This window comes from Culex pipiens, chromosome 3, assembly GCF_016801865.2.
Source record: "Culex pipiens pallens isolate TS chromosome 3, TS_CPP_V2, whole genome shotgun sequence".
NCBI classification, from domain to species: domain Eukaryota; kingdom Metazoa; phylum Arthropoda; class Insecta; order Diptera; family Culicidae; genus Culex; species Culex pipiens.
The window spans coordinates 178,196,604-178,222,241 of record NC_068939.1 but is presented as its reverse complement, the minus strand read 5'-3'; the positions used below and the strand labels follow the sequence as shown (position 1 = coordinate 178,222,241).

At 36.9% G+C, this 25,638-nt stretch overlaps 1 protein-coding gene and 1 pseudogene across 2 annotated transcripts in view; both read right to left on the bottom strand.

The window, feature by feature from the left end:
• The window catches only part of LOC120432344 (dipeptidase 1), a 437,109-nt gene that overhangs the window by 113,880 nt on the left and 297,591 nt on the right, over nucleotides 1-25,638 (bottom strand). For both annotated transcript variants that reach the window (XM_039597533.2, XM_039597532.2), the window contains one exon: nucleotides 18,681-18,915. The gene's annotated coding sequence lies outside the window, so the exon portion shown is untranslated. The remainder of the gene's footprint in view (nucleotides 1-18,680; nucleotides 18,916-25,638) is intronic.
• Nucleotides 244-25,047, bottom strand: LOC120432345 (uncharacterized; annotated as a pseudogene).

Sequence of the window (25,638 nt, the reverse complement as noted above, 5' to 3'; positions counted from 1 at the left end):
AAAATGTTATTCTCAAGTTGTTTTTGCTGTCAATCAATATCAGACCAATAACATTTTTTGTTATGATAACATAAACTGTTATTGAACTCTTATGCAAAAATGGATTTTTCAAGATTATTCCATAACACTTTCTGTTATTTTAACAGTATTTGTTATTGAAATGGCATGAATTTAGTTATTAGCGTCTGTTCGGGAAAACACTGCATTCTAACCGCAGATCAACACCGCCACAGCTTCTCAAATCTAGCCGCCCTTCTTCATCTCCCACAAAAACGTAACGAGCGTGTACGTCATGTTCATGAGTTCGGTGAACCGCTCCTGGGTGAACTCAAAGTGCCCGCCGGTGCTGAAGCGAACGTCCTGGTTGCAGCGTTCCTGAATCAGCGTCAGCTTGGCACGCACCGCCCGATACTGGGGACCGAATCGTTCCGAAAACTTCAGGTCCTGGGGCCAGCTGAGGCAGTACACGACTTGTCCGATGGAGCTGTGCACGTCCTTCAATTTGGTGGTTAGGTAGGTGTACACGAAGCATTCGAACGTTTGCAGGATGATCAGGTTGACCACTTGGATGGTGTAGATATTGAAGGGTTTGTCTTGGGCCATCACGAAGAAACATCCGCAAGCAATGTTGAACGCGGTCACGTAGTAGATCACCAGGAAGGTGCCCTCGAGTAGCGGTCTGATGGTTTGAATGTGACCCAGAAGAATGCAGTGCTGGTTGATGTGCTCGGCGAACTGCTGGTTGAGTTGGTCCCAGAAAGTGGACTCGTCGTAGTTTGAAGAGGATGCTTCCTGCGTCAATGGGATAACGGAAGCCTGGTCGAAGATCCGGTTGAAACTGTTGGCAACTACCTCGGCTTCCGTGAGGAGACCTTTGAGGACCATGAAGATGGTGACAAAGTTGTTGACGGCGTTGACGGTCGCTGAGAAGATCAGCACAATGTAGATCTTTTGAATGGCAGTGTTCAGCACGGTGTGGCTCGAGACTTGGACTGGTAGCTGCAGAGCATCGATGTCGAAGACGAGCGCTGGTACAGCAACCATCATCAGATTGATCAGGGAAACCAGGGACACGTTGCGCACAACGAAGTAGGACCGTTTGCGGGTCTCCAACGCACATGGTCCATGTCGATCGAAGTTTCGCGCGTTGATGTATTCACGCACTTTTCCCAGGTGTGTGTAGTTACTACCAATCAGCACCAGTCGGACCAGGACCACAACCGTCTCGGTGTACACCAGCATATTGTACACCAGCTGAACGAGTTCATGGCAAGTGGTTACGGTTTGATACGCCCTCCAGGTCATCAGGACGTACATCAACGCCGTGAAGCCACGGTAAATGCTCCACCAAACTGGAGTCTCACCATCGTCACCCATCAGATGGAGTCCTCCAATGGCCGCCAGTAGATCGTGGTGCACGAAGTACTCCTTGTCGCAGTGGAACTCGCGGAGATTTCTGCGGATTTTTGCCAATTGGCCATGAACTCGTTGACGAAAATGGTTCAAAGCTGAGAACATTTTCGATACTTCGTTTGGGCTCGGCTGTTCTAGAACAACTGAAACGTTCTAGATTTAATCTGGAAATACTTGCACTGCACAAAATGACGTCAATCAATGAATTATTCAGCAATTTAACCGTTGCTATGTCCCCGATTTTGCATCGTGGGAAACGAATTTCTTTGATCCCGTGTGGGGATGTCAATCTAACTTATTGATTTCTCTCTTAATTACTCTTGAAACTCCACAGAAATAATTGAAATTTTGTTGTAACCAAACTGTTGAAAAGTATCTAAATGTCTCAATTTCGTCAACATTACACCATCAAAATACATTCCTGGTCATTCTGAAAGCGATGGGAGCGACCATCAAACCCCACACCGGAAAGGTTTTAGGAGTTTGTGTATCCCAAATTAGTTCCCCCAAAGGGGAGAGAAACCCCGTGCGCGTGATGACCTTTAACTTTGCCATCCCGGAGCCAGGTACCCGTACTTGTCGGCGTCGTCGTCGTTTCTTTTCACTGTTATTTCTGCTGAAATGCACCATAAAATAAAGCAGCAGCGGAACGTGATTTGTTTTCGGTAATTTTACGACTGCTTGTCGGGGGTTTCATGCCCGCCGAGCTGCCGTAAAAGTTTGGGAGCTTTTTCCCCCTTCAAAACTTTATGAGTAACGTCATGATTCGAAATCCGGACACTTAGTACCATATTATTTTTGTTATAGCTGGCAAAAAATCATGTAATAAGTTGGAAAAGTAGAAATATCATCAGAATTTAGTATAAACAGTCAGTTTTAAGAGAATGCATGCAAAATATGTCTTTTCTAGCAATTTTTCATTAGAATTTGAAAATTAAAATGACTTGTTGTGCTTCGAATCCCGGACACTGAACACGAAGCTGATTCGAAATCCGGACACTATTGCTTCGAATTCCGGACACTCGATTTTGCTTATCAATCGCACAAATTTTGACGGAAATGTTAGTGAATGGCATTCTTTAGGTCTCAAATAAGCTGTTAACATCAAAACAATCGATAGTTTATATAAAAATTTGCTAGAATTTAAGGAAATCAAAACCATAAATTTCTGCATTGCCTTTCCGGTGCTTCGGACGCCTATGAAATATTTCACGTGAAATGTTTCGCATTTTTGGTAAACTTATAATTTTATTTTATTCAATTGTTTTGGCATTAACTACAGCGTTCAGACAAACTTTAAATGAAAGGTAATGTTAGAATGCATCAAATAACACAGTTTTTACATTCATAATGCGAACTTATATCCAAATAATTTATAAAACAAGTTGAAGTGTCCGGGTTTCGAAGCGTCCGGGAATTCGAATCATGACGTTACTTCTGGGAAAGGGGGAGAAGGTCTCCTAGTTGTGCTTTTCAAGCTGCCTTTATGGTCTCGATAGACTGACGGGATAGCTCGAAGCCAGCGAGTTGAAACTTACGAGTGATTGTAATCGTGATTGGTTCGATGGAACGATGGGAATCAATCGCCGTCCTTGGCCTGGAATTCACATATCTGGTGCATAATTTGAAATGTATGAGTACAGGGCGTGTGAGTATTTTTTACAGAATGAACTATTTTGAAAAAATCGAGAAAAGTAACCGACAAAAGAAAAACTGCTGTGAGATTAGGTCATACAAACTTATGCTTTTCTGATGACTCAATCCCATCCCCTAAACCCAATGTCACCCCTGATGATGGTTCTTTGAAAAAATTGCCCACGATTTTTGGATAGATTTCGAGTGTAGGAAGGGGGATAGACATAAACTTTTAAAATAGTTGCAATAGAGCTATCTTAGGCCGATCTCACGCACACTAGCACTCCATTTGTTTTGCTGGCCGGTACAAAATTTAACCTCAATCTTTTTCGTGTACGTATACGCAATACATGCGCAAGTAGACAACTCTATGGCTTGAACACAATCAGAGAACAATAAAAAATTTAAGTGTCCTATTTGAATATAAATGTAATTTTTTTGTACGATTCCTTTTTTGTAAAAAGAAACACATAAAAAATCCATATAATTCTCCGCCAACTCACACAACAGTTGCCCCGACCCCTCTTCGATTTGCGTGAAACTTTGTCCTAAGGGTTAAATTTTGTCCCTGATCACGAATCCGAGGTCCGTTTTTTGATATCTCGTGACGGAGGGGCGGTACGACCCCTTCCATTTTTGAACATGCGAAAAAAGAGGTGTTTTTCAATAATTTGCAGCCTGAAACGGTGATGAGATAGAAATTTGGTGTCAAAGGGACTTTTATGTAAAATTAGACGCTCGATTTGATGGCGTATTCAGGATAACGAAGAAACGTATTTTTCATCGCAAAAAACACTTAAAAAGTTTTAAAAACTCTCCCATTTTCCGTTACTAGACTGTAAAAAAATTTGGAACATGTCATTTTATGGGAAATTTAATGTACTTTTTGAATCTACATTGACCCAGAAGGGTTATTTAGTCATTTAGAAAAAAAAATTTCCATTTTTGAATTTCGTGTTTTTTATAACTTTGCAGGGTTATTTTTTAGAGTGTAACAATGTTCTACAAAGTTGTAGAGCAGACAATTGCAAAAATTTTGATATATAGACTTTTTTTCGTAAAATCGCGATAACTCGTGATGTTTATAAGCAAACCCCTTATGCCTATATATCAAAATTTTTGTAATTGTCTGCTCTACAACTTTGTAGAACATTGTTACACTGTAAAAAATAATCCTGAAAAGTTAGAAAAAAAACACAAAATTTTAAAATGAAAAATTTTGTCCTAAATGAAAAAATGACCCTTCTGGGACAATGAAGATTCGAAAAGTACATTAAATTTCCCATAAAATGACATGTTCCAAAATTTTTTACAGTCGAGTAACGGAAAATGGGAGAATTTTTAAAACTTTTTTAGTGTTTTTTTTTTCGATGAAAAACACGTTTATTCGGAATTCTGAGTACTCCATCAAATCGGGCGTCTAATTTTACATAAAAGTCCCTTTGACACCAAATTTCTATCTCATCACCGTTTCAGGCTGCAAATTATTGAAAAACACCTCTTTTTTCGCATGTTCAAAAATGGAAGGGGTCGTACCGCCCCTCCGTCACGAGATATCAAAAAACGGACCTCGGATTCGTAATCAGGGACAAAAGCTACCCCTTAGGATAAAGTTTCACGCAAATTAAAGGGGGGTCGGGGCAACTTTTCCTGATTTCGTGTGTGTTGGTAGAGAATTACCCATATACTTATAAGAACATAAAATGCGTTTAAATTTAAAATCTTTTAAAAAATCACAAGAATCATAGTTAGGGTAAATAAACCTATTTTTATCACATTTTTGTAGATGGTGCTTACTTTGGAACAGTCAAAAACATTTAATGATAGTCGATTTTAAATTTTCCCATATTTTTAGTCAAATGATTTTTGTTTTTTGGAAAAATACATTCTGTTTATCTATCTAATCCTGCTACCGGCAAGTTAGATTTCAACCAGATGGGCTAAAATTTGGACTGGAGGCTCAATTTTTAGTACTCTTTCGTGCAATTTTACATACTTTTTGATCGAAGCATTTTTTTTTATTTTGACCCGGGTAAGTTTACATACTTATTTTTGATCAAACAAAGTTAGTGTTCAAATCATCAAATATTAAAACAATCAAACTCAAGATATAAGGACATGTTAATAATTCATCATTTGTGATCAAACTTTTGAAATATGTTTAACCATTTGTAAAATATCAATCTGGTTACATAAATGGTTTTTTTCTTTGATTATGATCAACTGAGAAATTTTATCGAGTTACCGTTGTTTTTTTTTATTTTTGAAAAAAAAAATCGTTTGTTTTGTCCAAAGAAGTCATTTTGTTTCGTTTTGTAGTCATGCAAAATAGGCAGGAAATCGAAAATCTGTACCTTAAGAAGGTTTTTTTTGCAATGATTCAGGTTATGATAAAAAATAGAAACACGGAAAATTTGGTTATACTGTTCATATTATTTTATATATTTTTTTTATTTTTTTTTTTTGTAAAGATGTTTCAAATATTTTTCAAAGTTAATGTCGCCCTAACCGCCCCCCTTCAAAATCAACCCGAAAAATCAGGGGAAATTTGTTTTTCAATTGATATAAATTTCAATGGAAATTGAAGCCAAATCAACTGGAAACACTTTTAAATGCATTTTACTGCATTATAAATCATATTTAGCGTGATAGGGTTCCATCAAAACTATTTAATTTTTTGTAAGATTCCATTGTACAGACTGAAAAAAAAAATATTTGTCGTGCAAAAATTTTTTAACCAAAAAAAATTTTTTTTTGAAAATCAATTTTCTTTTTCTTTTTTAGTACGCCGAAAAATTTCAATCAAAAATGAAATCAATAACGTGAACAATTTTTAAATTAAACCCCTTTTTTTATTTCGAAAATTTTTCAATTTTGCGATTGAGGTTTTGCAGCACGACTGTGTTTCAAATGTAGGTGGCGCCACTAGTGATGAGGTTACTTGCCAAAATTCGTATGCCTTTTGCCGGGTTGAAGTACAAAATCGATTATTTCTCATGATACCCTGCATCAATCTAAGTGAAACTGGTTGCAAAGGACGAGATTTTTTTTTGCTTTAAGATAATGAACATCAAGTTTGAAGCGCGCAAAAAAAATGTGAACTTTTTCTTTCAAAATTATCACGAAAAAATAGCTTCCCCGTGTATATCAATTAAACAAACAGTTATATCGTTGATAACAGATGTGTTTACATATATTCAATATTTTTTATTGATTTTTGACAGACTTTCTTGTCAAGTAGACTTAATTACTCTCTTTTTCTAAATTTACAGTTTTCTCATAGAAAAATAAAAAAAATATTAGAAAGTTGTACACCAAAATGTTGGAAATATTTTTTCTTATCCGAATCCGGCATAAGTATTATAAAATTGTTGATTTTGAGGGTAAAAACACATTTTTTTTTCAAAAAATTATAGGTTTACGCTACTTGTTCATAGGCGACATGACAGCAAAGCTAAAAGTGCTGCAAAACTTCTATTAAAAAAAGGAAGAGAAAAGCACCCCTACAAAATTTAAATGAATTTTTCTCAGTGTCGTCTAACTAGCCCTCATTTTTCCTTTCACGATATCTCAAATACTATTGGTTCGATTTTCAACGAACATAATTCAAACATTTTGTAATCAATAGATACCTTTCAAAAATGTGAAAAACATACATATATATATATATATATATATTAGGGTGCCCAGAAAAAATGACCCCCTGCTCCACAAGCGGAAAACGGTTTTTTGGGTTATTTTAAGCATCTGTGTAAATTTTGAGCGAAATTGGATGAGATTAACCCATTGATACCCGATTCTAAACTCGGTGAAAAAAATGTTTTTCATACAAAAATGACTTTTTTAAATCGCTAATAACTTTTCAGAATCGAGTTTCACAGCTTTGGTATGTTCTACAAAGTTGTAGAGCATTAAATTTTCAATAAGAATCTCACTTTTGGGAATATTTGGATGGTAATAGCGCACCGTGCAGACCAAACCGTAAGAAACTTGGGTTTTCCATACATTTTTTCGGTTTTATCCATACAAACTTCACCTCCGAGTATCAATGGGTAAACGATGACCGATTATGCTCATATTTGGCCCAGAGTCCTAAAATAGGTCAAGGAACAATATTCAGCTTGTGGAGTGAGGTTTTGAAAAAAAGTCCCATATTCTGGGCACCCTAATATATATATAAATATATACCATATTCTTGATTTACACAACGAAATGGGGGTGTTTAAATCGAGAATCGTTTTAAAAAAGAATGTCCATGACTTAAATTGAGAATATGACTTAAATTAAGAATATATGGGATTACGTAATTTTTCGGAAAATTTTCTAAATGTGACAATTGTATTTTATTGAGAAATGTTATTGAAACATTTTATCATGGTTTTGGAACACCTGCGATGTTCTAGTCCATCCGAAACTTCCGGAAATGTTGTGCAACAGGCTTATCAAAGAAACAAGTCGAACTTCAAGATTTTGACAACGGATCCTACCCAGACTGCTTCAGTGAGTGTAGTAAGCCACAGATCATTATTGTAACAACTTATTGGGATGATCTGGGTCATCCAAGAACTCCCTGGAGTTAAGATCTTTGGGTCTACCGCCGTAACAAGCAAGAGGTCGACGGTTTTTGACCCCGGAACATATCCGCATAGCTTCAGTGAGTATGGGGGACTACTTTGCTGGGGTGTTGGGATGTGTTTGGATGTTCTGAGTCATCCAAGGACTCCCTGTAGTTAAGATCTGTGAATCTACCGCCGTAACAAGCAAGAGGTCGACGGTTTTTGACCCCGGAACATATCCGCATAGCTTCAGTGAGTATGATGAACTACTTTGCTGATGTGTAGGGATATTCTGGGACATCCAAGGACTCCCTGGAGTTAAGATCTGCGAATCTACCGCCGTAACAAGCACGAGATCGACGGTTTTTGACCCCGGAACATATCCGCATAGCTTCAGTGAGTATGGGGGACTACTTTGCTGGGGTGTTGGGATGTGTTTGGATGTTCTGGGTCATCCAAGGACTCCCTGGAGTTAAGATCTGTGAATCTACCGCCGTAACAAGCAAAAGGTCGACGGTTTTTGACCCCGGAACATATCCGCATAGCTTCAGTGAGTATGATGGACTACTTTGCTGATGTGTAGGGATATTCTGGGACATCCAAGGACTCTGGAGTTAAGATCTGTGGGTCTACCGCCGTAACAAGCAAGAGTTCGACGGTTTTTGACCCCGAAACATATCCGCATAGCTTCAGTGATTATTGTAGACTAGTTTGCTGATGTGTTGTGATGTTATGGGACATCCAAGGACTACCTGGAGTTAAGATCTGTTGGTCTACCACCGTAACAAGCCCGAGGTCGACGGTTTTTGACCCCGGAACAAATCCGCATAGCTTCAGTGGGTACGGTAGACTAGTTTGCTGATGTGTTGAGATGTTATGGGACATCCAAGGACTACCTGAAGTTAAGATCTGTTGGTCTACCACCGTAACAAGCCCGAGGTCGACAGTTTTTGACCCCGGAACATATCCGCATAGCTTAAGTGGATACGGTAGACTAGTTTTCTGATGTTTTGAGATGTTCTAAGACATCTAAGAACTCCTTGGAGTTAAGATCTGTGGGTCTACCGATGTAACAAACCAGAGGTCAACAGGTTTTGACCCCGCAACACATCCGCATAGCTTCAGTGAGTATGGTAGACTACTTTGCTGATATGATGGGATGTTCTGGGACATTCAAGGACTTCCTGGAGTTAAGATCTGTGGGTCAACTGACGTAAAACGCAAGAGGTCGACGTATTTGACCTTGAGAAATATCCGCAGAGCTTCAGTGAGTATGATAGACTTCTTTGCTGTTATGTTCCGTCCCAGAAAGTCCTTGTTACAGCCGTAGCCCCTCGTATTATAACTCAATGGAGTTCTTGGATGACCCAAGACAGTCCAATACATTAGCAAAGTAGTCAACCGTACTCACTAAAGCTATGCGGGTCTGTCCCAAGGTCAAAAACCGTTGACCTCTTACTTGTTACGGCGGTAGACTCATAGATCTTAACTTCAGGGAGTCCTTGGATGTCGCAGAATATCCCAACACTTCATCATAGTAGTCTACCATACTCACTAAAGCTATGCGGGTCTGCCCCAAGGTCAAAAACCGTTGACCTCTTACTTGTTACGGCGGTAGACTCATAGATCTTAACTCCAGGGAGTCCTTGGATGTCCCAGAACATCCCAACACATCAGCAAACTAGTCTACCATACTCACTGAAGCTATGCGGATATGTTCCGGGGTCAAAAACCGTCGACTTCTTGCTTGTTACGGTGGTAGATTCACAGATCTTAACTCTAAAGAGTCCTTGGATGACTCAGGACATTCAAACACATCCCAACACCCCAGCAAACTAGTCTACCATACTCACTGAAGTTATGCGGGTATGTTCCGGCTTCAAAAACCGTTGACCTCTTGCTTGTTACGGCGGTAGAGTCACAGATCTTAACTCTAGGGAGTCCTTGGATGACCCAGAACATCCAAACACATCCCAACACCTCAGCAAAGTAGCCTACCGTACTCACTGAAGCTATGCGGGTATGTTACGGGTTCAAAAACCGTCAACCTCTTGCTTGTTACGGCGGTAGATTCACAGATCTTAACTCCAAGGAGTCCTTGGATGACCCAGGACATCCCAATAAGTTCTTACAACAATGCACTGTAGCCTACCACACTGACTAAAGTAGTCTGGGTAGGATCCGTAGTCAATATCTTGAAGTTCGACTTGTTTCTTTGATAAGCCTGTTGCACAACATTTCCGGAAGTTTCGGATGGACTAGAACATCCCAGATGTTCCAAAACTATGCTTACATGTTTCAATATCATAACTAAATAACATACCATTCATACATTTTGAAAACTCTCCGAAAAATTACGAATTCTCAAAGATTCTTAATTTAAGTCATATTCTCGATTTAAGTCATGGACATTCTTCTTTTAAGTCATGACTTAAAAAAAGTTGCGTAAATCGAGAATCGTTTAAAAAAAGGTGACTTAAAAAAAGAATATGGTGTATATATATTTTTTTTGAAATATTGGACAATCAGCTAAGTGGTATGGTTTTTGCAATCTTATGTTTATCAAGGTCGTGATATTTTTCAATTATATATGTTGTACTATACAAGCTTTTCGAAAAATCAAACTTTTACTAATTCATAAAAGACATGTGTATGTAAAGCAAAAACCACCTAAATTTTTATGGATTTGACACTAGCACCATTCATCCTATTAAGCTTCACACCATACAAGGAGACAAAAAATGAGCAAAAACAAGCTTCTGAACACGCGTTAGTGTGTGCCATCATCATTTACATATAAATTATGTGCTTTGATATCGAGTACTTTTTTCGCGCCAGCGAAATTTTTCCGCACCAAAACTGCGAAAGCTTTGTTATCGTGGGCATAAAATCAAACCAAAAGTGGCAAAACTCTGTGTTTGTTTGTGTATGCAACATGAAAAAGCGCACAAAAAAGGGTAACCACTACCAAAGCTCTTTGAGCATAACATAACAATCCACTGGAAATATTCTCGATTCTCGCCCCTCGATAACGACTTCTGCTGACGTTTGGGAAGGCAAAAGTGACAGAGGAGGTGAGCAAAAAAAAACACCAACAATGGAACAAAGTGATTCCGCCGGGGTGTCAAAAAGAGTGATAGCTGGCGTACGCAGATTTATGGCATATTGGATTCATAAGCGAAAGTAAGGCAACAACAACGACAAAATGAGGCCAAACCCGTCGAATTCAAACGTGGACTGACTCAGCTGCCACGTGGCAGAGCACGTGCTCGAGAGGGCACTTGAGCAGCAGCAGTGGGGTGACACACACACAGGGAGGGGTCAAGTGGGTGATATTGGATTCGCTGTGTGGTTGGAGGTTTTTTTTGGACACGAATGTATCTTTGAATACCGAGAATGTTTCATATTTTCGTTTGAATTGTTTTTTCGTCGAAGGATTTCATTTGTTTCTTTCTTGTGCCAACATCAATGCGCTTCTTGGTGATGTTTATCAAGTTTTGATTGCTTTTATAAAAGATCAAGACTTTAGTTTCTTGGAAAAAATCCTCAGAAGCGTATGATTAATTTGAAACATGTCCAGTTTTCAATAAAACAAGTATCATGTTGAAATTTTATTCTATCTTAAGGAGAGAAGGAAGATGATTGAAATCCAATCAAAGGTTTTTAATTATTTTTTTTTTGCTGAGCCTCTCATCTTGATCAATCAAACCACATCAACTTTACAATAACTGAAAAATTTCATTTAGTAAAAATACTTGAAATCATAGAGTGACAAATAAAATGCAATGTTTCACCCGTTAAGTGCACTCCACCAAATTTGCACTCTGAATCGAAGCACTCACCCCCCACATCAGCCAAACAGTAAATATTTTCACTCTGGTCAAGCGGGTTCGGTTCGGCGCCCAGGGTCACAAATCGTGGCCCCCGGAACGTGCCACCGCGTAAATCCAGGCCACGTTACCGCGTCAACCCATGCGTCATTTTCGACCGACCGTGGTCACCACCACCACCACCACCGAGAGTACGGATCTGCACGGGGCCTTCAAACGGATTTCCACCTACGAGTGCGAAAAACTAATTTATGGACTTGATGGAGTCACTTGTAAGGGGGTTAGGGAGGGTGGTCTCCGTGACCGAGGGTTGGGACTCGGGCGATGAACTTGCAGTACGTGAGAGGGTCACGATTTATTTGATATCTAGGGGGGCTGGTTCGCTGTGCACTGAAGCAAACTGTGTTCAAAAAAGTTGAAACTATATTGATTTTCACAGCAAAAATTTTATTTTGTTTTCCATTACCATAATCCTATCAAAAAATTAAAACTGTGCAAACCTCCAACAATTCAATCTTGAAATTTTTATCAGTGTCATTTCAATCACAGAAACCAACTGCCACCATCCCCCACCACACACCCCTTTGAAAACTTTCGAATGGCGGATGTTAATCGTCGTTCCTGACGCGTTGACGTTTTACACTCTGAAGCCGCCTGACGGTATCTCGAATCTGTCATCGTGGCACTAACCGCACATTTACATCATGTGCGAAAGGATCCCGGAGGCCAGGCCAAACTGTGAAATCCTACATGATTTAAATTTGACATTCATTTCGCTCGTTGGCGTTCAACTTTTCGAGCCCCAAAGCGCCCAGTGAATGAGGTGTCCGAAATGAAGCTTTGATGGTAATGATTTTGTCACGAATATGTTGTCGACTTTTCTCTTACTATTTTTTTTTATTATTGCAATTGATCGTTAATACGTCAATCTTGGATTATTCAGGAATAATAACATGATTTAAAACATAAATCAATTTTCAACACTATTTTCGCTTGAAAATGTTAAATTTTTCAATTGAAAGTTTCTAAATCTTAAGTTGACAAACAACTAACATAAAGAAAAACTCTTGAGATTTAATAAAATAAAGAGTTTAGAGGAATGACTTGCTTTATTTGACATTGCCAATGTTTTCAAAAATGTATTTTTCTGTATTTTCCACTAACATTAGTGAAAATAAGTATGCAGTAATTTTTGTACAGTCCAAGACTACACTTTTGTACTGTCCAAGACAATATTTTCGTACGTTTTAAATGATAACTGTATAAATCTTAAGTAAAAAATGTGAAAAATAAGCAAAATAAAAATAAAAAGAGACAATTAAACAAACGTGAACATAAACTAAACCAGATACGGCCGTTGCAAATATTTGTAAAGTTTATGTCGAACACCCCCCCCCCCCCCCCCACACGGCGTGTTTTCTAGAACAACCTTTTCAGGAAAAAATAGTCATCGCCACTTTCAAATGTGTCTTATAGAAAATTTTCTCAGCTTTCCAATACTTCTAAAAGCGAAATGTTTCATCGGCATTTGGTTTTAAATTCCTTTATTATTTATAGGAAACTTTATACTAACAGTTCAGAAAACTTATCAAATGACTTGGTGGAAGTTTGCAAACCGCTTAACATTTTGAAAATTTTGTTTTGTTTTTGAATACATGGGATTTATTCAGAAATCAAAATCATAAAACAGTGTAAAAATGTATTTTTTACAAGAATTATTTGATTATTACATATTTTTTGTGTATAAATATCACTCTGATTTAGCTTGTTCAACCGAAACTTTGGCAGGTTTGTGATTGTTAATGGTATTATTGAATTTAAATGAATAAATTTGATATATTCTTAAGCAAACATTTACCAGGAACATAAATACAATTTTGATTTGAAATCGAAAATGTACTACATATTACTGTAGCAAGCTTCAAAAGTCCTGTTTTCATGAGTATAAAATAAAGATAAAATTTTATAAAATGTTTTCTGTAGAAAATGCACTTAAAATTAGCAATAAAACTTGAGTTTTTCAATTCAGAATTCTGAAAACACCGTCACAAACGTTTATTTTTGCTTGAACAAAAATTAAATAGTATTTTAACAAAAAAATGTAACAGAAACATTCTTTCCAAACTATTTGAACAAAAATCAAGACATTTATATTTTTTTAAATGAGATTGAAGATGAGAGTCTTATAAACTTCTAAAATGTTGCTAAAGTTAAACTTTTCAGCACCCATTTGAGTGCTGAAAAGTAGAACTTTTCAGCATTTATTTTGAAAAGTGTTGCTATTCGATTCTGTTATTTTTGGTACAGAAAAGTAGGCTATTTCGTCGTTCAAGAATGACAGGAAAAGTAAGTAGTTTCACGACGAAATTGCAAAAATAATATTTCAATACGGTTTTATTGTTTTATTATTTGAATAAATCCCACATATTCAAAAATTCGGTAAAAACTTAATTTCTTGTCTTATTTTGCACATTTTGGTTAGTAAAATACACATGAAACACATCATTTGAAAAGTTTCCTGGACTGTTATTTAAAAGTTTCCAATAAATGATCAAGGATTTTAAAAGAAAAAAAACTTAAAATAGAGATATCTCAGAAATTTCCCGATGAAACATTTCGCTCTTAGACTGCCGTTCTACGCATAATTGTCCCATGTCAGTTTTTGACGATTTTTACTTTATGCCATTTTTAAGTTTAGTCTGATGCGTACTTTAAGAAAAACACATAAAATCTGGTACTTTGTTCGGAAACTCATCAAAAACAACACCAAGTCTGTTTGTCCCATCGTTGAACTTCTACGCATAATTGTCCCACCGAGTATTTTCTTACACGGAATCATCTGTTTTACTAAGCATTATGTCATGTTTACCAGTTGTATAGCAAGATAATCACAAATAAGGGTGATAAACTGCTAACTGGGGCGATTAGGGACACATTGTGCGAATAGGAACCCACGGGACAATTATGCGTAGAAACACAGAAATCGGCCGAAAAATTTCAATCGCGTTTTTCACAGTTGCACTTTTTTGAACATGGGACAATTATGCGTAGAACGGCAGTAGAAGCATTGGAAAGCTGAGAAAATTTCCTATAAGACACTTCTGAAAGTAGTGATGCCTATTTTTTCTTCTTAAGGTTGCCCAGAAAACACGCCGTGCCCCCTCCTCCCTTGAAGGTGGGAGGACGGGGGGTCTTTAAACATCTGGGAGAGATTTTTTTCAAAGAGCTTCAAAATTTCATTGAAAATAGAAGTCTTACCAGCTGAAAATAGCTTGAAACGCCTTTTCCTGAGTTTGAAATTATATTTAGCTTGTCTGGGATCGATAAAAAATATTCTCAATTTGTGTGTAATTCTAATGAAGTGCACCGTGTGTGTAATTCCAAAGTTTTGGATATTTTGAAAACTTATGATTGCACAACAACAGCGCAGATGTAAAATACATTTAAAACCAGTTTTTTAATACATGGCTTGTAATTTCATGTATTTATACATATTTTTTTTAAATTTTCCTTTGCCTCCCCCTACCCCTCTTCTTCATTTTGGTCAGAATCAAAGGAAATGCAAATAAAAATACAAAAAATGGATCAAGAAAAAAATAAAATAAAAAAAGTTATGTTTTTGTAAAACAAAAGTTGCGCGAAATGACAATCTGCACTGGGAAATAATAAAAACCCTTGAAAGTTTTCACGAGAATATATCGATACCTATATGATCTCTCCAGTACTAAGCTTGCTTGTTTCCTATCTACTAAGCTTAAGAGGCAGGATTTGGATCTTTTATTGGATAAATAAAAAGTAAGGAAGGAGTTTGAAAATCCGTACGGTAAAACTAAAATCCGTACAGTTGTAAAAAAAGTATCAAAAATGTTTTAAACATTATTACAGTTATGTTACTGTGAAAAATAAACAATAAATAAATGATTTGATGCACACTATTTTATTGAACGTTAAAGCTAAAATAAACCTTTGAGATTGAAATTACAAAAATGAAACGTTTTACGATTTGAAGCAATATGTTTTAAATGAATTCTACCGTGTTTTTAGGGAAATGCATAAAAAACGTTTCGTAGGTTATGGAAAATATAAAATGACGAAATAATGCATGATAAGAAAACAATTCTATCGCAAAAGAACTTTATTGGAATTATAAAAAAAAATATCGTTCTGTTACTTCTTTTTCATCCAGTAATAGGCTTATCGTTGAGTATAAACTACTTAAAAAATGGAATGATTCAACAGCATTTGAAAAAAAAATAATATATATATATATAGACAGGCGTACCTCCACTTGGCCTTGCCAAATTTTTATTTTCTGAAACGGTGTCTGGCCGAAATCTTGATTTTTTTTTGTTTGAATCTCTTTGCAAATATTTCTCAATGTTTTAGTCTCCAAACTCTGCCCTCGGTCAAGGGGGGGGGGGTGTATTTTTCGATTTATATTTTATGTGTACCTCTCATTGCTGCACAGTAAAAAAAAATCATGTCTTAATGTCAATTTTTTTGTCGAAATTTTACCTCAATTTCAATTTTTTGAATCTGAAAAGAGGTAATTTTCAACCTTCCAAAATTGCAGCATTAAAATTTACACATTTTTTTACTGTGTGCCATTTTGCTTTGTTTATGGCAGCCTATCTTAGTTGTTTGTAAACGAAGCAAAAAAAAAAAGTTTTCTGTTTAGAAATTGTGATTGTGATGTTTATGTATTATGAATTTTTATTAAACTCAAAAAACGTCACTGGATAACATATATTTGCTTATTTTAAGTAATGATAGAAATGATTTTTTTTAATTTTAACTTTTTGACCAGGTCTTAAAGATTTTTTTTATTGCGACAGATCAAATATTATTTTGTAAAAAATATCTCAAATAGAATTGAAAATTATTTAGCAATAATTCGATGTAGTTTAATGAGTGGTTTCTATTTTAGTTTTAATCACAATAGATAGGATATGCAGAAAAGCACTTTTCATCGATGGTATATTATTTCCAAACAATTTCTGACACCAAAATATAACTCATGCAGCATTTTTTAAATTGTGGTTTTTTTATAAAGCAAATGTCCAGATGACTAAAGTCAAGCCGGTTGAGATTATCTGATAATCAACAAATTTTAAATAAATCAAAAAAGTTTTTTTTCAAAATTATTGTACAACTCAAATAAACTTATCAATTGAATTTTCTACAAAATTTCGCTATATTTTTTTATATGCCATATCAATTACTCCGTGAAGTTGCAACGGAGTGAGAAATAGTAAAATTTTGACTCTTTTTGTTTCATACAAATTAATCAGTTATGTTTAAGTTATTATAAACATTTCCAATTGTAAATCCAACTTCGATTGATTGTTGGACCAATAATGAATATTTTTTTGGAGCCTCGGGCGTTGGAATGTTAAACAGTTCATTTTTTGAGTGAGGTTGTAAGTGTCCCTTAGTGAAGAGGGTGGAAGGTATAAAATTACGTGAGAAAAAATTGCTATCCAAAATATTGCAATATGAATGAATAGGAAAATTTAATCAACATATAGTCGCTATCGTGCTAACTTGTCGTACGTGCATTTTGGGCCAAATTGAGTTAAGAACGCCATATTGTGCAGCTCACAATGCCTCACCTTTTGACCGTCACAGATCCCCAAAATTCGATTTCAATCCTGAGATATTCAACAAAAACCGAAAAAACTCCGTGCATTTTTGTCACTTTATATATGAAAGTAGTTTCAATCTTGTTGTGCTATCTTGTCACTCCATGAAAATTGATGTAAGTGCGACAAAAAGCCAAAGGGATTTCAGGCCAGGATGCGTTTGTCGCACGTACAAGCTAGACTACCGTAAACATTTGTAATTATAACTCGGGACTCCAGCAACCAACTTCAACCAAACTTTGGGACAATGCACAGAATGGTGAGCCAAACAAAACGTGTTTGTTATTGTTTACATTGCGTGCTCTCGTTTTTGTATATTCAAGGTCAAACATTAAAACGCGTTTTTCTCGGAACGTCGAAATGGCGGGTGCGACATGATAGCACGACGACGTCGATATGAACAAATTCTAAACTTATAACTTGCAACTATAACATTTCAATTCATTGCTATATGATGTCTGAGGTGTGTTCAGATAATATTATTTAAAAGTTCAGGAATTTAGTCACAATTTCATATAATGAATCTGTTTCATTGAAATCAAAAACACATTTCAGGTTTCATCAATCAAAAACCAAACCTCGATTTCCAAACCAAAAAAAAATCCACCAGATTTAAGTCGAAAATGGAACGAGACCCAGTCAAAACAACAGTTAGCATATGTTGTTCTGGCCCCACTCAATCTGTAGCCAGATTATCATTTTCGAGCCTCTGGGGGAGATAATCAGGCTGACACCGAGCAGTATCCACCAAAAAAGAAAAAAAGGTGCAAAGTTGGGAGCATGGAAAAACAACTCTCGACGAGACAACCAACAAAAAAGGGGGGGGCGGCGAGGAGGGTTGAAAAGTCGGCAGCAAACCTACGACGAAAAAATAATCTTTTATTTACGAAATAAGAGGCACTTCTCCGCCCTCCGCCCGCACATTTTTCCGGTGGGGATTCATTCAAATTTATTTACATTTGTTTGCATGAAAAGCGCAATTGTTTTGTGGGAAACCATTTCCCTGGAAGGATGTTTGTCGGGGGTTGTGTTTTCTTTTCGAGATTTTCCCCAACATTTTATCCTCCATTCTTGGTTGAGCCTTTTTTGCTGCTCTTTCGTGGAAATGGTTTCAAGTTCATGTTCTTGAAGGGCAATTATGAGTAAGACTTTGAAACGAGCAAAGAGGATGCAGATGAGTGTTTCGAGATAATGGCGTTCTGAAATGGTTGTTCCTTTTGAGTAAAGCAAAAAGCAAATCTAAAGGTGAAGTGCCCTCTCGAGAGAGGATGTAATGCTCAGTGTGATGGTCCTTGAGTGAACTTGAAGAGGCGGCAGCAGGTGCCCCTTGTTGATAAGACAGCGGGGAATTTCCCTGGCAAATTGCAATCTTTCATTTGGGTTTGAGATTGACCTGAATTGTGAGCGGGAATCGGATTCGGATTCCAGCGAATCTTCAGCTTATCTTGTGTCGGAATTACATTTGTGTTAAATTAATTTTATTATTTGAAACCTTAGGGCATCAGTTTTTTTTTCAGAAACACAATTTATTTCAATAAGAGCTTAATAACAAATTAATTTAATCACAACAATTTTAAAAATCGAAAAGAGTACTAAACACTTACCAAGCTTTGTCCTACAGTGGCAGGATTTGTGGCACTCAGATCATCATTATTCAGTTCGCAGCCTATGTTCACACTCCACTCTGGCAGACATTCTTGCTCGCACAGACATAGGCGACGCTTTATCTCTCTAAGCTTTTATGATAATCTCGGAGCTTGATTTAAACTCGCACGGACTAATGTCAGCGACACTGTTCGTGACACATAAATTGCGGAAGAGGACGATTTCGATGGAGTTCTGAAACAAAATAGAGAAAATACTTCTAGAGATTCTGGACAAGCCAAAGTAACAGAAATAAAGTAAAAATCGTCATTAGAACCAGCCTGCCACCGGCAAACCAGCCAAAAACAAATTGCTTCCCAGAAAATCATATAAAAAAAAAGTAAATCACAAAAAAGTAAATCACAATATGTCGTCTTCTCAAACGAGCAGCTTTCGCCCCATGTGTAGGAATGATATGCAAAATGAAATATAAAAGCACATTAACGAAAGGATTTTTCTTGAGCTTTCCCATCCTTCGTTTTTTTTTGTCTTGTCTGGCCGTCGGGGACAGTTTCGATCGATTGATGGGATTTTGATTGAGAAGCACCACCGAGTGGAGCAGTAAAAAATTGTTTGAGACAGGATGGATGGATGGATCCGGTCGCCCACTTGCGTCATCTTGCAAAATGTGATTTATGCGTTTGGGTGTTGGGATTTTTCTGTTTTTATTTATCTCTTGTGCGGTGAATTGCCTGGGAAAGGGTGAACGATGCCTCAGGCGACGATCGCCGTTTGATAACTAAGTTACGAGGTTTATTTAGAGGTGAAAAATACTTCCCATTGTCACTAAAAAGCTCTTTTTCTGAACTGTAAAAAGTATGAAATTTAAAGTTCTTTTACCAAATTCAAAAACATCCAGTAAAAAACAGTTGAATATAAAAAAAATTATTTTTAAAATATAACATTTTAAAAGAAAAAATCATTCGTTTAACAAAAAAATTAATCAGCATTCCATAAAGCGTATCAATATTATGCGACAATTTGTGAAGAAACCCCAGCTGTTTTCTTTTTTGATTTTGTTATATTCTATATTCTTCCAATTGAAAAACTGAAACTTTCCCCTAAGAAAAGATAGACCAATCTTGTTCTTGGAAAAAGATACATAGTGTTCAAAACTGGCCTAAACTTTAATAATCACGTATTAGACTAGAGCCAAGCCACGTAGCCTTGTGGCAACGCTTCCACCTCGTAAGCGGTAGATCGAGGTTCAAATCCCTGCTCGAAACAACACAACTCGTGATCTTTTCCGTTCTGGATTCGGTTGCATAGTAAAGGGAAGTTAGTGTATCATCACAAGCTGGTCTTAAGAGTTTTGATTGATGTAAAATCTGGTACTGGATATGTAATAAAAAAAAACTACGGTTTTAAGAAAAGAAAAAATAAAAATTAACTTAAAAACTAAAGTCCAAATATCATGATTAGATGCAAAATCTAATTTGAAATCGATTTTTTCCTAACAGTACTTTGAGAAGAAAAAGCACCCCGGCAGATTTTTTGAAAATTTCCAATAATTTTGCTTTTTTGATTTTGTTGATCGGACTGCTAGCTACTGAAATACAGCCTAATATTAGGAGAAAAACGAGTTTTTCTTAATTTCAACTAACTTGCTTGCGATGACATGGAAACCAATTGCTAGATTTTTAATTTTAAACTATTATGGAATCAACTGCTTGTTTCGATAAAAAAAATTCGAAATCGAGATTAATTTTCCGAAAGTGCTAAAATCAATTATATATAACATTTTCATATGTTTGACTACATTTTCAAATCAAGATAATCTTTACAGAGAAGGGCAGAAAATTGAAGTTGAACATTGGAAATCGAACCATTGGATTCCAAGATATTGCAAGTTGATAAGTGAGGGCTGATTAGATGACATTGAGTTTATCTAATTTTTCACAAAATCTAATCTTTAGGAAGCTGTTTCTTGGCAACCAGCGGTCCGATCAACAAAATCAAAGAAGGTTAATTTTTGAAGCTTGTAATAACGAACTAGGGGGCAATTACCACCACTAGTTCATTAATTAAAAATTAAATAAAAACCAGAACTTGAGACTCTTGGAGATGAGAGAGAGAGATGTAAAGATCTGCAACTGCTCACATTTGACGTGGGGAAGGAGAATTGTACCTACCCTTTCACAATCCTGGTTCGATTCAGCTAATCGCACTGTCCTGGCAAAAAGAATCACAAAAGATCGTCGTTTTGGGTTATGGAAAAAGTCATGTTTATTGCATTTAACTGTCCTAATTTATTGTTTTTCGTCGTTTTAAAACTAACCTAACCATGTGTGTGTGTGTTAGTGTGTTCTAGTGTATCCCGCGGTGGTCGAGTCAAGTCGGAGAATCTTCCTCCGGCCAGGCCTGGCACAGCAACGGTTTTGGTGTCTTTGATTTTGTGTCTTTGTCTTTGGTAGAAAAAAAAACCTGTACAGTGTTTAAGGCTTGTTTTAGTACTTGTGCTTTGTGTAACAGTGGTAACAATGAACTCACCGGATAGCCTCCGCAATTGCGCTCTAACAGATTCTCGGGTTGGCGCGCTCTGCCAACTTGGAGGTTTTGAGAAAGGAGTTCATCTCTAATAACTTGTTCTAGCTTTAACGTTTTTGATTTTTGATATTTACCACATTTTTGTTACCTCCTTGCACCACCAACCAAACGACCACTTTTAGCGTAGAGCGCGGTCCTTGACGGTTAGTTTGGATGGTGCGGGTTGGGACCAACTCCCTGACACTACAATTAACAATTAAGACACCAATTAGACACGACTCAAAACTACAAGAACTAATTTTACCATTTCGCCGGCTACAGGAATGCTGGGTACAAATAACAGATATTCACAGCACTTTAAATTACAAAACGATCACAAATTCTTCGTTTGACCAGAGTATGTGTAACGGACTCTGGTCGGTAGCGGCAAATGAGGACGATTCAAAATGACGAAGTCCCTTTTATTAATTTTAAGTCTTTGTTCTTGCGTATTTCAAAAATTGCTCAAAGAGATGTGAGTCGTGCTAACCGTTTTAGGAATAGGGATACCATGTTTTGTATGTTGTTTAAGTGTAATGGTTGATTACAATATCCTAACTTGTCCCTACGGTTCAGTTTGACAGGATGATGCGAAGCATTGTGACCAGAGATTGTACTACATACAAGCGATAGGTTACAAGCTTTTTGAGCTTTTTTAAATACATTGCTCACTAACATTTTTTTTTAAATTTTATTTAAAAGTGCCTTAACGGTGCATTTAATCAAAACATGTTTAAAGACATTTTCGATTGCAAATTTGTATTTTCATCAAAGGTAGTTGCAAAATGTTTACAAAAATTATGTCAAACGGTTTGTATTCCGGGGAATGCCACGACCACTTAGTTGGTGAGCCCAAATTTTTCCTTTAAAAAAAAAGTAGTCACAGCCCGGAAATTAAAAACCAAGGTAGTTAAAATAAGTAGACTTCTATCCTTCAAGGTTATTTCAAAATTTGAAGCAAGTGATTTTGATTTTCTAAAAGGCACCAAAAATCAATTATTATTTAAGTAAAACTCTGGCATTCTTTATAATGTTAAGGAAAGCCTATTGTTCATAATCAGTTCAGTTTTGCTTGTAACTGGGTAATTCTCCGCCAACTCATACAGCAGTTGCCCCGACCCCTCTTCGATTTGCGTGAAACTTTGTCCTAAGGGGTAACTTTTGTCCCTGATCACGAATCCGAGGTCCGTTTTTTGATATCTCGTGACGGAGGGGTGGTACGACCCCTTCCATTTTTGAACATGCGAAAAAAGAGGTGTTTTTCAATAATTTGCAGCCTGAAACGGTGATGAGATAGAAATTTGGTGTCAAACGGACTTTTATGTAAAATTAGACGCCCGATTTGATAGCGTACTCAGAATTCCGAAAAAACGTATTTTTCATTGAAAAAAGACATTAAAAAAGTTTTAAAAATTCTCCCATTTTCCGTTGCTCGACTATAAAAAATTTGGAAAATAATTCGGTACAGTTTTGGGTCCAAACAAACCATTACATTGAACTTGTTCCAGCCGATTTAGAAAGCTTTTTCAACAAAAAGATCGTATTCCACAAAAAATGAAATTTTGAAATTTAACTTACATTTTGTTGAATAACTATGACTTAATGATGTAATGTTCATACAGTTGTTTGATAGTTTTTTTTTTAAATTATGTAAAAAATCGATGATTTTGCCAACAAAATTTAACTCCCGGGTCCCGGGAACTTCCGCGAAATTGCAAAATTCAACTCTCAATTCCCGGGAAATGCAAAATCTCGAGAATCGTCACCCTCTACGTTTGACCAATATTTGACCTCAAATAAGTTACCAGATTACTAGCTTTTCTTGAGATTTCAAAAATGTGTCCACAAATAGTTTTCTGAAATTGGGCACAGACATGCCCAATTTCCTCAAGTAAAAAGTCGCTTTTCCCATAATTTCTGGATTCAATTCACTTTCAATTGAAGGGCTTCGTGGCGCGGTGGTTAGCGGCTTCGGCTGCCGATCCCTAAGTTGCTATGGGGCGTGGGTTCGATTCCCGGCTTATGTTTTGCGAAACATGAAAATTACACAAAATTTCGACGAAATTTATGGAAATTTTTTATAACAACCTTTAAAAAAAGAGAAGAGAGAAGAGAAAATCATAAATGTCAACCCTGCCATTTTTTTATCTTGGTGTTCTGGCGGATTCAGTAAAGTTCGAGTCCGAAGATGTACTCAGTAAACATAGAATGACTCAGGCATTGTCTTTTGGCATTGAGTCATGCATAAGTATGGGCTGCATTTATTCCGCCGAGCTATGATTTTTTTAGGAAATTATAAATCAAAAAATAGAAATCTTATCAAAAATGATTATTTACATCGTGCAATCTGAAATTAATAGCTATTGAAGAATTGATTTCCTGAACATATTGGTAAATTTTCCGGTTTTAATTTTAAGATATGATTTTTTTTTCAAAGAAAAAAAAACAAGGTTGCCGATAATTGCATTTTCTGTTTTCTCTGATTTTTTTAAATTTGTCTGTGTGCATAATGTCAGAATAAAAAAAAATTAAATGTAGAATTCTCTAGATAAAACATTCAAAGTGGCTGAAAAACGTGTCGGTAACAGAGTGAGACAATTTTCGTAAACATGTACTTTTGACATTTAAAACTAGCTTTTAACTAACTTACTGTACGAACACATTTAATACTGAACCTTTCAAATATGGTTCAACTTACATCAAATTACTCCCGTACTTTTCGTCCTCCGATATACGGTCAACATTTTATTATTATGATTGCAGCATCCTTGATGACATACAATCACTACTCCTAGCAAGATCTCGTTACCTCCAGCAAAGCTCTAGCAAAAAAAAAAAAAAAAAAAGTGAGCTTCTCCAAATCGTCCGGAACCCCAGCAGTGGCCTTAGATAAACAGGAACGGCTCTCCGGGGTTGGATATCCCGAACCGGGTAGCTTCATTTTCTCGTTATCGAAACCGGAAACCAGTGCTTCTACCGTTGCTACTCCAAGGAAAAATTCGATTCAGGACGGCCCCTCCTTTTGCGCCAGGTATTTGAGAAGATGTATCCTGCGGGAACCAAGATAGATCGTCAACACGAAGACGAGGACCAACAATATCGAAAGGACGATTCCCATTTGCCTAAATAATCATTCCGATTTCGTGTGAGTATGTGCGACGACCTTCTCCGGAATGTGGCAGCCAAAGGACCTTTCTCAGCCCCCCGCTGTCGTATAAAATGGAAAAGCAAATATTCAACCGAGATAGGATCAAAACTGGAAACATACATAGCCTTCGGGGGTTGTCCTTTCAGCAGCATTAGCAAAGTTTGTGTGCGTTTTGTAGGGGAGGGTGACCAAATTTGACAATTTTAAGAAGAAAAAGTCCACACAAAAATTAGGTTTTCCAAAAAAAAAACTGGCATCTCTCCCCTAATTCTTCGAATAAATGTATCTCCTCTTCAAAAAACCCGACCATGCCGAGGGCCAGAATCGACGACAGAATTGGTTTGGGTCCGGATTTCGTTACCGGAACTTCCGCTCCGTTCCATTTCCCCAGTTCCTGCAGTCGTCTGAAGTCTGCCATTGGTACAAGTTGCCACTTATTTCCCCATTTATCCTCATCGGTTCGGCGAGATTTGGCTTATCTGCGGCAAATTATCTCTGGATTATGCGTCACATACGGACACGGACGCACACACACCCACAAATACGTGAGAATGTGTCCAATTTTTGGCTGGACATTAGAGCGACCCCAGCACCGAAGAAAACTGTGACAGCAACGGTGAAAATTGGTTTCGGCCGGTCCACCGCCAACTCAATTACGTCCGAGAATACCTGCTGCAGCGCAGAAGGTTCTCGACGTGTATTCTCCGAAGGGACCATCTTTCTCGACCGAATTTGTGCGTTTATTGAAAAGATATTGACGGAATAATGGCAGGGACGGCAGAGATGACGGCATTTTCCGAAAGGTTCGGCATTTTATGCTCAAAATCTTGATGAGCCGAAATTGCGTTGGACTTACAGGTAGGGGTATGGACAGGAAATTGGAAGCAGCAAAACGGTTCTGATCAATTTATGACGGAATGATGCAGGTTGTCCTGCCGGGGGTTTTGATTATGCAGCAACTTCAAAAGGTACTGTTAGGAAACCTTGTTAAAAAAGTTTAAACATTGAATTTACGAGCCATGGTTTCAACATTTGAATGAACAAAGTGTTAAAAAATACATTTACACCTGCCCAAAACAATCATTAGTTTCCAAAATACCTGAGTATTGACGAAAATTTATTTTTTTGCAAAAAAAAAAAAAAAACAAAAGTTTTTGCGTTGCTGTACAATGGAATTTAAAAAAAATCAAAATACTTTTAATCCAGCCCAAACATGCTAAATATGATTATAAATGCAGAAAAAT